The sequence below is a fragment of the Mustela lutreola genome, chromosome 11 (assembly GCF_030435805.1).
Source record: "Mustela lutreola isolate mMusLut2 chromosome 11, mMusLut2.pri, whole genome shotgun sequence".
Taxonomy (NCBI): domain Eukaryota; kingdom Metazoa; phylum Chordata; class Mammalia; order Carnivora; family Mustelidae; genus Mustela; species Mustela lutreola.
In genome coordinates this window covers 72734308-72746590 of record NC_081300.1, presented here as the reverse complement: position 1 = coordinate 72746590, position 12283 = coordinate 72734308, and the positions used below count along the sequence as shown (strand labels likewise).

Sequence of the window (12283 nt, the reverse complement as noted above, 5' to 3'; positions counted from 1 at the left end):
CGTAAAAGGCAAACAGCAACTAAGTACACATAAAGGCCTCAATACCATAATGGATCAGAGTAAATGCTCAATGAATGACGGTGCCTGCCTCCACTTTTCCCTCCAGGGTAGAAATCCTCCCTCTCCCTTTTATTTCTGCCCCGCCACTAGTATGAATATCTGTCAAACTGCCTGCCAAGCATACATTCTCTCATCTTCTGGGATCAGTCCTTGTGACCAGGATGGGGCTGATCCCATGCACAGAACCAGTGACGGAGGGCTGGTTAATACGAGGGTACAGACGTTCATGCACAGGCACAAGACCCCAGGTGGGTGAAGAGGAGTCAATCCGAGGATTTGCAAGAATTACTAGAGAAATGGGTCTTTTGCAGCCAAGAGGATGTATGCCCAGAGGTGTTACTGGGGAGAGCATGCCTGAGAATGAAGCCACAAATGAAGAAAGCCCATCTGAGACATATCCTGATACGCTGGAGTACCTGGATCCAGCTATACCTGAAGGCGGTATGATTCCAGACTTTCCATTTACCTGACCCCCAAAATACAGATAGACAGCAGGCTCTTTGACCTCTGCCTACTTACCACTCCATAGTCTTCTCCTGGGCCCCAGGATGCTTTTTCCTTTCCGAATGTTTCAGTAAGACTAAATAAAACTGATCTCCAAAGCCTTACACGATGATGGTTGAACCCAGCTAAGCACTTGCACTCCTGCCCCAAAGGCATGGAAATGAGTTTTCTACGTAGGAAGCCAACTCTTACAAAAAGGTCAGGTTGTTCCCATGTATTTTTTTGGCTTACAAAAGAGCCAGGTTGTTCCATATATTCTGCTCACAAGGTGTTTGGCTAATTTCCCCCTTCCCCTGCTCCCGGTTGCAGCTTAGGGCAGGGCTTTTTTGATTGCATTACCTTCCACTTCTTTGTTGCGGTGGTTTTGCAATGGCCAATGGCCAAACAGTGAAAAGGCCTGACCAGGAACAAAGCGAGCAATAACCATTTGTGGGAGGTAATATCCCCAGATAAGAAGGCCTACACCTTTTTTTATGGTTCATCCAAGGAGGGGGAGGGGGTCAGGCACACAATTAGCACACTTTGTTCTGGGGCTGTACCAACCTGGGCTCTAGTTTACTGACACTTCAACCTGCCGCTGTCTCTGTCTCAGACAAACCCAGCCCTGGACCAGAAGAGGTTCCTCCCTCACCTACTCACCAAGCAGGGAGAGGAGCCACGGTTTCAAACTCAAGAGCTATTCAAGAACACTTAACATATCACAACCCATGAGGAAGAAGGGGCGGCTCATCAGCGTTCACTGTCTTCTGGGGGAGAGTTGGAGGGGGGGACTCCAGATTCAGAGTGAGGGAGTGAACAATCTTTCCCTACAGAAAAATGGTTTGGGTCCCAAGGACGCCGGGGACCTTGCTGGAGAGTACTTCTATCTGCAGACTTGCCTGGACATCAGTAGGAAGAGGGTCAGCTCAGGAGACAGTGCCTGAACTTCTCTGGGCCTGTTTCCTCATCTGTGAAATAGGTGAACAACATAATCCCTATCGCTGTGAATTACCAAGCATCTCTATGCCTCCAGCCCCAGAAAACCTTATTATCTATCATCTTCCCGATAACCCAACAGATGGTCACGACTGTGATCTCCGTTTTACGGTGAGGAAGATGGGGCCCAGAGAGGGGAAGTGACTGGCCCAAGGTCTCACAGCTTGGGCACCAGCCAGCTGGCATTCTGACTCCCATGTGTCTGACTCAGAAGGCCCCATTTTCCCACTGTATCAGGGCTCCTCCTGATGCCTGCCTCGTGTCCCTGTGAGTTTTCAGGGATACCACACGCGAAAAGGTAAACGTGCGCCTGTTTGCCCAGGATCCGGGAAGTCTTAGGGATTCAGGGATCTGGGAACTGCGTGCCTGGAGGCAGGTGCAGCTGGAGTCCTCACTTTCATCTGGGCTCTCTGTCCCCAGTGCGAGGTGGAGAAGGTCCCTAAAGATCACAGCTTGTCAAAGTGTCTGTAAGTGAGTAATCACCTTTCAGTGAAGCAGCACACACCTGGGCATCTGTGCCCTCCAGAACCTGGGCTTCCACCCACATGTCTGGCTGTGCTCATCACTTCCAGCCCCATTAGGAATCTGCCACACACTGGCAGCCCCAAGAAGTCAGATCTGGAGAAGTTTGTGGATCAGCCCAGGAAAGGGACACTCTAGTAACTGGATAACGGGCAGAATGAAAGGAAAGAGCCAGGTCAGGGGAATAAGTAAGTCATGTGACCAAGGAGGTCGGAGGAAGGGGCTGTGGATTCTGGCTGAGGCAGGATGGGAAGCAGAGGGGTGGGGGGTGGTGGCCAGGCAGGAATCTGAGAAGGACGCCCAGCACGGAACATGAGCAGAGGATGGGCAAGGGTGAGGGAGGAGCTTGAGCACAAAGGCCCAGAGGCATCCGAGCGCACTGGGAATCAAGAGTGGCAAAGGATTCACTATGAGCACAACAGTGTCAAGGTTGCGGTGGGGTTATAAAAATAACCATAGCAAGAACAGTAATAACAGCAAAGGTGCAGGTACTGCTAACTTCCTGCCCAGACACCGTTCCAGGTGGGACGGGGGGTGGGAGGGGTGGTTAGGAGCACAATTTGCACGTGTACTAGTGTACTAGTCCAATCAATCCTCACAACTGATCTGTCAGAATGGTGCAGCTATTATCCCATTTCATAGACGAGGAAACTGAGGCACAGAGCAGTTCAAGTCCTGGCCTGAGAGCTCAAAGGTGGCGTGTGGGTGAGCAGGGTTTTGCTCCTACACTGTCTGGTTTTTAGAGTATGCTTAACCTCTACCACAGTGGTTCCCAAAGTGGGTTCCCAGACCAGCACTGGCAGCTCCCCTTCCAGACCTGCTGAATAAGCAGTGGCGGGGCGGGGGGTGTAGATTCTGGGTATGGGGTACAGCACTGCTTTTTACCTGTTCAAGAGGGGAGGGAGGCAGGAGAGGAGGGTGGCGGCCAGATCTTGGGGCCTCAAGAGCCATGAGAAGGGACTCCCCCAACTCCTTTGTAGGCAATACGATGCTAGTGAAGGCTTTTGAAGGTGGGAGCCATCTCTTCTCCTTTTGGGGTTTCCCAGCTAAGGCACAGAAGACCTTGTGATATAATAGTATCCTCGTGACCCAAGATAGAACAGGCAACATCTAACCAGAACACTGAGGCTCCTAAGGCCAAGGCAGCCACTGCCCTTGCCTGAGAGCAAGTGATCTCTGACCCCACTGATCTGATCCCCTATGCTAGTCTCAGGATCCTTGTGCTTCATTCCCTGGAGGATAAGTAGAGTCCCCCCCAAGGATCTCAGGGGAGGAATCTGACCAGACTCCCACAGCAGGCGGGTTATAAGGAGCCAGCCTCAAAGCCTAGTGCCCCACCTAGGAGTGGGTGTTCACAGGACACCCACAGAGGGCCACCAGAGTACCTACCAGCTAAAGGCTCTCCCGCACGGCATCCACCTTGGGGAACCCAGGCCTGCTCTGTAACTCCAAATCCATTTTCATGACCCAAGCAAATCACCTCCCCTCGCTGAGCCTGTCTCTGAGGCCTCTGTGAAAGGAAGAGGCTGGACTTATTTTCTACTATTGCTAGGATCCCCCAAATTTGCCAACAAATGTGCACTGCTGACGTACTGTGTGCCCCAGTAGAGCCGGGAACATAGCATGGGGCCTGCCCTCCTGAGCAGGGCCAGGGCCAGGGCCAGGGCCCAGGGCCACTGAGACAGAAAGAAAGGTGAAGGCATGACCCACCCTGGCCATGCACCTGCTGTGTGTGGACTCAGGGGGAGTCAGTCCCCAGAGGCAGGGTGGGTGATCAACATCTCCACCTCAGGTGACAGACCCCTGCTGAGCCCCCAAACCAAGTTAAACCCAAAGCTGCACTCAGCCCCCTCACTGCCAACCCAGGCTTTCCTGTTCCACTGCCTCCCCCACAGCTCCGGGTCCTGCCCTCTGGGGGCCCCCACCCCTGTACTAAGGGCCCTAGGGGCGGGGCTGTTGTAGGGAGGCTGCCTCCAGACTTCTCTGGGCCTCCACCTCCCTGCCCAGCATCTGCACACCACCTACTCCCACGCTACCCAAGGCCAGGTGATCACGGAGTCCTCGCGATCTGTGTAGGTTCGGTTCCGAAGGTTCTGGGGACAGGATGTCACTCACAGCCAAAGGAAGTGGGACAGAGAGTTTCTAATGAGATAAAGGAAGAGCGGGGGTGGGGGAGTGGGGAGGTGGGAGGGTGGAGGGGAAGTAGTGCCAGTTGGGGAGGGAGAAGACAAACAGATGGAGAGTGCCAGGCAGAGATAGAGAGAGACAGTGATGGAGGAGACAGAGTTGGAGAGACCTGAGCAGAGGGAGATAGGGATGGGAAGGAGCCGGGGAAAGACAAAAATAGAGACCCAACCAGACGCAGGGAGCAGGAACGAGATGGGGGAGCAGCAACAGCCTGGAACCGGAACCGCAGCCCGTGTCCTTCCCCACCCCGCAGTCAAGGCTCCTGGGGCTTGAGGGAGGAACAGAACCTTAAGAGGAAGGTCACTTGCCAGCCTGGCCCCTGTGAGCCCCACCCCCTGTCACAGGGCTGCCCAGATTCCCACCTGCTGAGGGCCACCTTCCCCATTACTCTCACCTGTTTTGTACTTTTGTTCAGTGGCTTCAATATTACTAGAACATTTTCAAAGGAAACTAGAACCCACTGGCTTAAATGAAAAACATGCCCTAATTAAAAAGAAACTGCAAAAATAAATGCAAAGGAAGTGATCTTTCAGCCTCCTAGCTGGGGGCAGCCACCCAGGGAGCCCAGGGGGAGGTGGGGATGGGGGGAGGAGGAACCTAGCACAGGTGTGCTCCACCTTAAACAGCAGGAGCTCGAGAGAAGTGCTGGGTTAGCACCCAGCGGTGACTCTCCCGGAGTCAACAGAGGCTAAAGGGAGACCTGGAGAGGAAAACTCTCATTCTCCAGGGGAAACCCAGGTCCTCCAGGGTGGCACTGTGCTGTGACTCAACTCCTGCTGACCCACTCCACCCCCATGGGCACATCAAGCTTCCAGAAGTCTAAGCCATGAATTCTAGCAGAACTGCCAGGCCACGGGGTCACACAGTTCCCAACTTTTGCACCAGTGGTTCCCTCCCCCTGGAACACCTTTCCTGCCCTCTCTACCCAGATAACAATGTGTACTCCCCTCCGCCCACCTCCAGGAAGCCTTCCCTGACTGTCTCACATCCTTGTACCAGTATCCCCTAAAGCACTTAGCACCTGTACGACCTCTCTGGCCTGCTGTCTTCTCCACAGAAATGCACAGGGTCAGACATTCCTTACATCCTCACAGGACCCGGCATAGCCCCCTTTGTTGACTAAATGCAAGAACAGACTAAAAAAAGAAGCGAAGGCCCCCGATGCCCATGGAACAGTGGAAATCAAAACAAAACCTTCTCTGAGCTGTGTGGGAAAGTTTCAGGCAGAAGCCCCAAGAGCCAAGTATCCAGCACGTGTTCAAATATTACTATTTTACTATCACCTTACAAAATATTATAACCTAAAGGGACCCAAGAGATAATCAGATCAGGGGTTGGCAGACTTTCTGTAAAGGCCCCAGCAATAAATATTATCAATTTTGTTGGACCTCACAGTCTCTGGCAGAACCATGAGACTCTGCCCTGTAGTACAGAAGCAGCCCCAGACAGAATGGAAATAAATGAGTGTGGTTGTATTCCAACAAAACTTTATTCACAAAAACAAGCCGAGGGTCAGACTCAGCCCCGGGCGCTGTAGTTTGTCAACTTTCCAGGCAGGCACCTAGGTGAGAGGTGTGGTTGACTTTTTTCTTGTCTGATGCTTCCACTGGAGAGTAAACTCCAGGAAAAATGGGACCTGCACCCCAGTCGAGAAATGTCTACACATTCCTGTTCAACAAGTAGTTCAGTGACCCAGGGCCATTGCCAGGTGCTAGGTCCGCAGATGCCCATGGAGGGCAGTCCTCAGTGATTTCTGTGCAGTGACAGGATGGATGGGTGACTCCTTCGGGCGGCCTCTAGAGCTGGGGCAGATCTGAGTTAAAATTTCTACTGCTGTCACATCAGGCCTGTGTGACCTCAGGGCAAGTGACTCAATGGTCTCTGAGCCTCAGTTTCCAGGAAATGGAGTGGTCAGTCACAAATGGCCCCCTGATCCCTTGCAAGGACAGAGAAAGTATGGGATGGTATTCCTGGAGCCATGCAGCTAGTGTAGATACACTGGGACACAGACACACACTCACCACGGCACAGGGACCTCTGCAGGCCCCGAGTATCTCACTGTGGGTTATGTGGAGACATGAATCAGGTAAAGTGGGGCCCTGGGGCCCAGTGACAGGGGCTTCCCACCCAGGGAACATGGAATGGGGACAAGCTCCCAATTTGTCAAAAGCCTCGAGGCTTCTAGGGGCAGACTAGGTATCAGGAGGCCTCAGACAACCTCCAATGTCCTAGAAAAGCAGAGCTGGAAGGACTCTTGACAAGGGTGGAAACCAGGGGTTAAAAATCTTTGTTTTTAAAGCAATGAACTATGTGTTCATGTGACACCCACCCAGGCAGGCCCATGGTGTTCTCAGAGCCCTGAAAACCTGTACTGGACCAGAGGGCCCTTGGGGCCAGACTGGTCATGCATGCAATGGTGGGGAATGGTGTGGTGGGGATCACAATGATCAGGAGAGCCCAGGACATTTAAGGGGGAGCTTCAGGCCACTCCAGTTTGGCCCAGGCTCCTGAGTTCCCAAAAGAAGTGGGAAATTGGATGATTCTCTAAAAATAATTGAATGGGAGCTAAATAGGAACTTCCTTGTGGGTAAAAGGCATCAGCTGGCAGCTTGTTACAGTCCAACCTGCCCATTTCATAGGTGGGGAAACTGAGTCTCAGAGAGAGAAAGCACCTCACCAATGTCACACAGGAAGCCCAGCTGGGACTCAGCCACCAACCAGCCCATAGCCAGCCCCAACTGCTCAGAAGAATTGGAGGGAATAGGAGGGATTAGAGGGATCAGGGTTGGGGGGTAGGAATCTGGACTTCACAAGCCAGAACCCTGCTTGTTCGGTCATCCAGGATGGAGTGTAGACAAATGGGCAGGGAAAGGGATAAACGTGCATTAATAATACATAACAATTTGTAACAGTATATGATAATACAGTTAATAATAACCGACACCTTCTAAGTATTTTCTATGTGTTGGGCATTAAGACAGGGTATCCAGGGGGAGTAAGATGGTAATTAGGAGTGCAGGCTCTGGATTCAAATCCTGTCTCTCCCACTTCCTAGCAAGATGCCCTGTGCTAGTGACTTTGTCTCTTGATGTCTCAGCTTGTCCTATTCCTATGGGCACTGGGAGGATCAAATGAGTTCATGTACACAGAGCGCCAAGAACACTGACTCGCGTATGGTGAGCTCCAGGAGTATCAGCTGTAATTATGGCCTTCTAACAGATGGGGAAGCTGAGGCTCCCCAAGGGACATGCGTCACTCAAGGCTCCAGCAGCCTACCTGACCCTGAACTGTCGTCACATTCTGCCTTGCAACAAGGTAAGCACTTGAGCCCTGTCCGCTCTCGTCCAATCCAGGAGGCTGGTCATATCTGCACCTCTGTTCTATAGATAGGAAAACTGATGCAGCAGGAAGGCAGCCAGGGAACACAAATGCACACTGGTTGAGCAGAACAACTGGATTCTGATGGAGACGCAAGCCCTTGAGCGTGCACACTGCCACCAGCCCTGCTTTCTGGCCACAGCAGCCCGGTCAAAAGTCTGGTGGATGCACGAATGCACTTGGCAGACAGACTGGCTGCCCTGTGCTTGCCTCCCACCATCTGCGCACACGGGATGACATGAAGCTCCTCCCCAGGGCAGGTGGGCACTGCCCTCGGCCACCCTTCCCTGCCATTTCTGGGGCTCGGCTCACCTCACAGGCTGTTCTCAATGAATTGCTCCCATGAATCCTCCTCATGCCACAACTCAGGGTGGAAGAGACCAGAGAAGGGCCGTGGGAGGGCGCAGGCATCTCAGAACCTTCTCCAGAGTGGCCCCAGACAAGATGAATGCATAGCTGCGGAGCACAGAGAAGGGGCCTTGCAGATGGCAGGAACAGGTGGCTGGGGTAGGGGGCGGTGGGCAGGGGGCGGGGGGAGCTGCTGTTACCCAGACAAGTTTCTGCAGGGCCACAGGGCCATGCCCGGGCTCTCAAATTGCTACCATCAGCCACTGCTGACCCACCTCTCTTACTACGAATCCGTTCACAAAGCCACGTCGATAACACGGTTAGACAGCCTTACCAATCCCAAGGTGGCACTAGATCCAAGTTCTGACTCAGTCTACACCCATTTCCCCAGCAGGATACACTGAGGCCCAGAGACTCTTGCCTAGTCTCCTGAACCCTTATTCCATTTCGCCAGGCTACCCAGGAATGCTTGGTTTTATAAGGACAAGGAAGGTAAAGTATGCACAAATGAATAAAGGCAGGAGGGGCTGGCAACAGGTGTCAGAGGCCCATCTCAACGACCATCCCAAACAGCAGCTGTCCAGGTAGGATGAGGCTGCTCGATAGGAACCCAGAATGCACAGAGGGATGCAGGGTTCAGTTCCAGAACCAACACACGAGAGGCTTAAGAACATAAAGAGGGGGGCACCTGGGTGGCTCAGTGGGTTAAAGCCTCTGCCTTCGGCTCAGGTCATGATCCCAGGGTTCTGGTATCAAGTCCCGCATCGGGCTCTCTGCTCAGCGGGGAGCCTGCTTCCTCCTCTCTCTCTGCCTGCCTCTCTGCCTACTTGTGATCTCTCTGTCAAATAAATAAATAAAATCTTAAAAAAAAAAGAACATAAAGAGGAATGGGTGACCTTCAAGAAACTTGGTTCTTCAGTGAAAATGCCGTGCTCTGACCTGGGCTCTCCCCCAGGCAACTTCACTCTCACAGAAGGCAAAGAGCATGACATAAGAGGTGGAGTCCTAGACATGGGGGCGATACCAAGAGAAGGAAGGGGATGTCTGCGTGTCATTCCAAGGGGCACCAATGGACCTGTGTAACTCAGGACTGCAGGTCTCAGGTCTGAGGGCAGACGCAGCAGGGAGGTGGCATCTGTTGAAACAAGCAATGGGTCCCTGAGGCTACTCAGATGGCCCACCCCACATGGCCACCAGGGGAGGTCACCTTCAGAGTGAGCAAAGGTGGCCAGACTGGGGCCCCGGGCAGGACCAGACTCCCTTTTTGCCGCTGAGGGTCTGGCCTTGGGTGGGAAGGTCTGGGCAGTTCCCACTCTCTTCCCTCCTCCCATGCACAGGCTCCTAACAGGCTCCACCAGGTCCTGGGGCAGGCACTGCAAGTCCCTCGGCCCCTCAGTGCCCCCCACCCATCTGCACAGAGCCCAGGAGAATGCCCTCAGCAAGTTTGTCCCTGGTGGCCCCAGAGATGCTCCCGCTGACCCGCAGGACACTCCTTATTCTGCTAATGAGGCATTTAACTCGATGCGTATTGGAAAATAATTTATAATGAGCACATCAAAGCCAGTAATTTCAAAGACTATAACTGCTTTGCAGACTACATTTATTTAAGATGATCGGTACCCTCCTCCGCCACTGGTGAGATTATAAAATGGGGCAGCTGCTCTGGGAACCTGGCACTTCTTCAAAAGGTTAAACACAGAATCACCATCCGATCCAGCAATTCCACTCTCAGGGATATACTAGGGAGAACTGAAGACACAGGGGCACACACAGACTGGTACAAGGATGTTCACAGCGGCAATGTTCGTAACAGCCGAAAGACAGAAATAACCCAAATGTCCACCAGCTGAGAACTGCATACCCATGCAATGGAGCATTAATCAACCATTAAAAGGTAAGGAAGCACAACTAATGAAACAAATAGAACACTGCATGTTAACTAAACTGGAATTAAAATTAAGAAAAAAGGGGCACCTGGGTGGCTCAGTGGGTTAAAGCCTCTGCCTTCAGCTCCAGTCATGACCCCAGGGTCCTGGAATCGAGCCTCACATCAGGCTCTCTGCTCGGCAGGGAGCCTGCTTCCTCCTCTTTCTCTGCCTGCCTCTCCACCTACTTGTGATCTCTGTCTGTCAAAACAAATTAAAAAAAAATTAAAATTAAGAAAAAAAAACTTAAAAAATAAAAGGTAATGAAATACCAAGGGGGCCTGTGTAGCTCAGTCAGTTTGGTGTCTGGCTCTTGGTTTCAGCTCAGGTCAAGATCTCTGGGTCGTGAGATCAAGCCCTCATCTGGCTCCACGTTCAGCAGGGAGTCTGCTTCCCCTCCCCCTGGCCCTGCCCCGACTCATGTTCTCTCTCTCTATCTCAAATAAATAAATAAATAAATATATTTTTTTTTTAAGTTAAAAAAAAAAAAGGAAGAACTGCTACACACAGCCACATGGATGGACCTCAGAATCCTCCTAAGTGAAAGCCACCAGTCACCAAAGGCCACATTGTGCATGACTCCATTTACAAGAAACGTCCAGCACAGGCAAATTCATAGAGGCAGAAAATACATTAGTGGTTGCCAGGGGCTGGGAAAAGAGGGATTGAGGAGTGATTGTGGATGGGTCCAGGGTTTCTTTTTGGGTGATGAAAATGTTCTAGAATTAGGTAGCAGTGGTGGTTACACAACTCTGTGAATATCCAAAAAAAAAAAAAAAAAAAAAAACTACTTGAATTGAATGCTTTAGAAGGGTGAATTGTAGGATATATGAATTCTGTCTGTAAAGCTGCTATGAAGAGATTTCATGAGGTTTTAAAAAATAAGGCGATACAGACACATTCACTGAGTACATAATAGAACAATAGGGATTCAGTACAGTAAATGGGTTCATGAATGACTCAAACCCAATTCCACAGTCATGGAAACTGAGGCTGGATGAGGAGGAATGACTCCTACAGACTACATCACTACTAAACCAGAGTGAGTCACCCCGAGATTTGCCAAACTCCAGAAGCCTGGCCTAACCATCAGGCCACCCAGCTGAATGAAAGGAAAAGACATGGGGTATGGAGAGAGACATCTGCAGTCCAGGATGGGAGGTTGATGAGTGAGGGAAAGGGCCAATCACCTCTGTGGGTTTCAAAACAGGAAGTATCCGACAATGCCCTACAGAGTGCCAGAGAAGGCTTCCAGGATGGGGCACTGCCTGAGTCTTCTGAAGGATGAGTAGGAGTTTGCCAGCTCCCCTCCCCAACAACCATACATGACACATGAGGTCAGGAGGTCTGAAGGTGGGTTTCATCTCTGCCACATCCTACCTGTGGGACCTACTAGGGCTGTGGGCACATGACCTTTCTGAGCCTCAGTTTCCCTATCTATAAAAGGGGAAGAAGACAAATGATAGGCACAGTGCCTTATAACCACTGCACTCCATTGGATGGTTCCCACCCTTCCTCCCGAGGGGACGGGCATTTGAGTGGGAAAGTCAGACCTGACCTCTGCCCCACATAATAACGAGTCTGCCAAGTCCATCAAAGCAAGCCTGGGTGATCAAGCCCCCCTTCCCTCGCTGCCACTCCCAGTCTCAGCTTTATCAAGCACCTCCCTGCAGCCCACACTAAGACGGGGAGTTTGCCGGGCCTGGGTTTTCTGGCGGAATTTCGCCTCTTCCTACCCAGCGACCCCAAGTTCACCAGGGCTCCCCCTACCCCACGCTCTCGGCGGCCCCCTCCCTAGCCAGAGATTCCGCCCCCCAATGCCTCCACTCTGGACACGCCTCGCAACTGCACGGCGTTGCAAGTTAACTTCCACGCGCCCCCCGCGCGTCCCGGAGCCCTCCCGGGGGTCCCCGCACGCCGCGGAGGGACCGGGGACGCCAACGGCGGTGACACGCCGCCGCCCCCCCACTCCCGACACACACGGGCGCTGAGCGCCGCCCGGGCGCGGGGCCCGAGGCGAGAAGACCGGTCAGGGGGCCGGGACTCTGCCGCACCCCGTGGACAGCGCTCGGGGCGCCCGGCGCCTGCGGATCCTCGAACCGGCCGCGCGCGCGCCACCTCCCGCCCAGCTTCCAGCTCCGGAGCCCCAGCAGCCGCGTCGGGCCCGGGAAGAAGCCGCTCGGGCTGAGGGTTCCCCGGCCCCCGAGGCCAACCTGCAGACGCCCCCCTGCCGACGGCCGCGGCCTGGGCCCCACGCGCCATTCCACAGCCACCTACCGTGCAGAGGCGCTAACAGGCGACCCTGCGCGCGGGGCTACTCCGGGCTGGCCAGCCGCCCCGGTAGGGGAGGGGGAGTCGCCCGCGCGCGGGGGCGGGGCCGCGGC

The 12283-nt window shown here is 53.2% G+C and overlaps 1 protein-coding gene across 3 annotated transcripts in view; it reads right to left on the bottom strand.

Annotated features, from left to right (window-relative positions):
* TPST2 (tyrosylprotein sulfotransferase 2) overlaps positions 1-12283 on the bottom strand; it is a 47160-nt gene extending 34877 nt beyond the window's left edge. Inside the window, exons 1-2 of one of the 3 annotated variants that reach the window (XM_059139095.1) lie at positions 12177-12261; positions 7939-8082 (exon numbers count right to left, since the gene is read on the bottom strand). The gene's annotated coding sequence lies outside the window, so the exon portion shown is untranslated. Of the gene's footprint in view, positions 1-7938; positions 8083-9948; positions 10101-12176 lie in introns of all 3 variants that reach the window. The other 2 variants (XM_059139096.1, XM_059139094.1) reach the window with 2 other exon arrangements.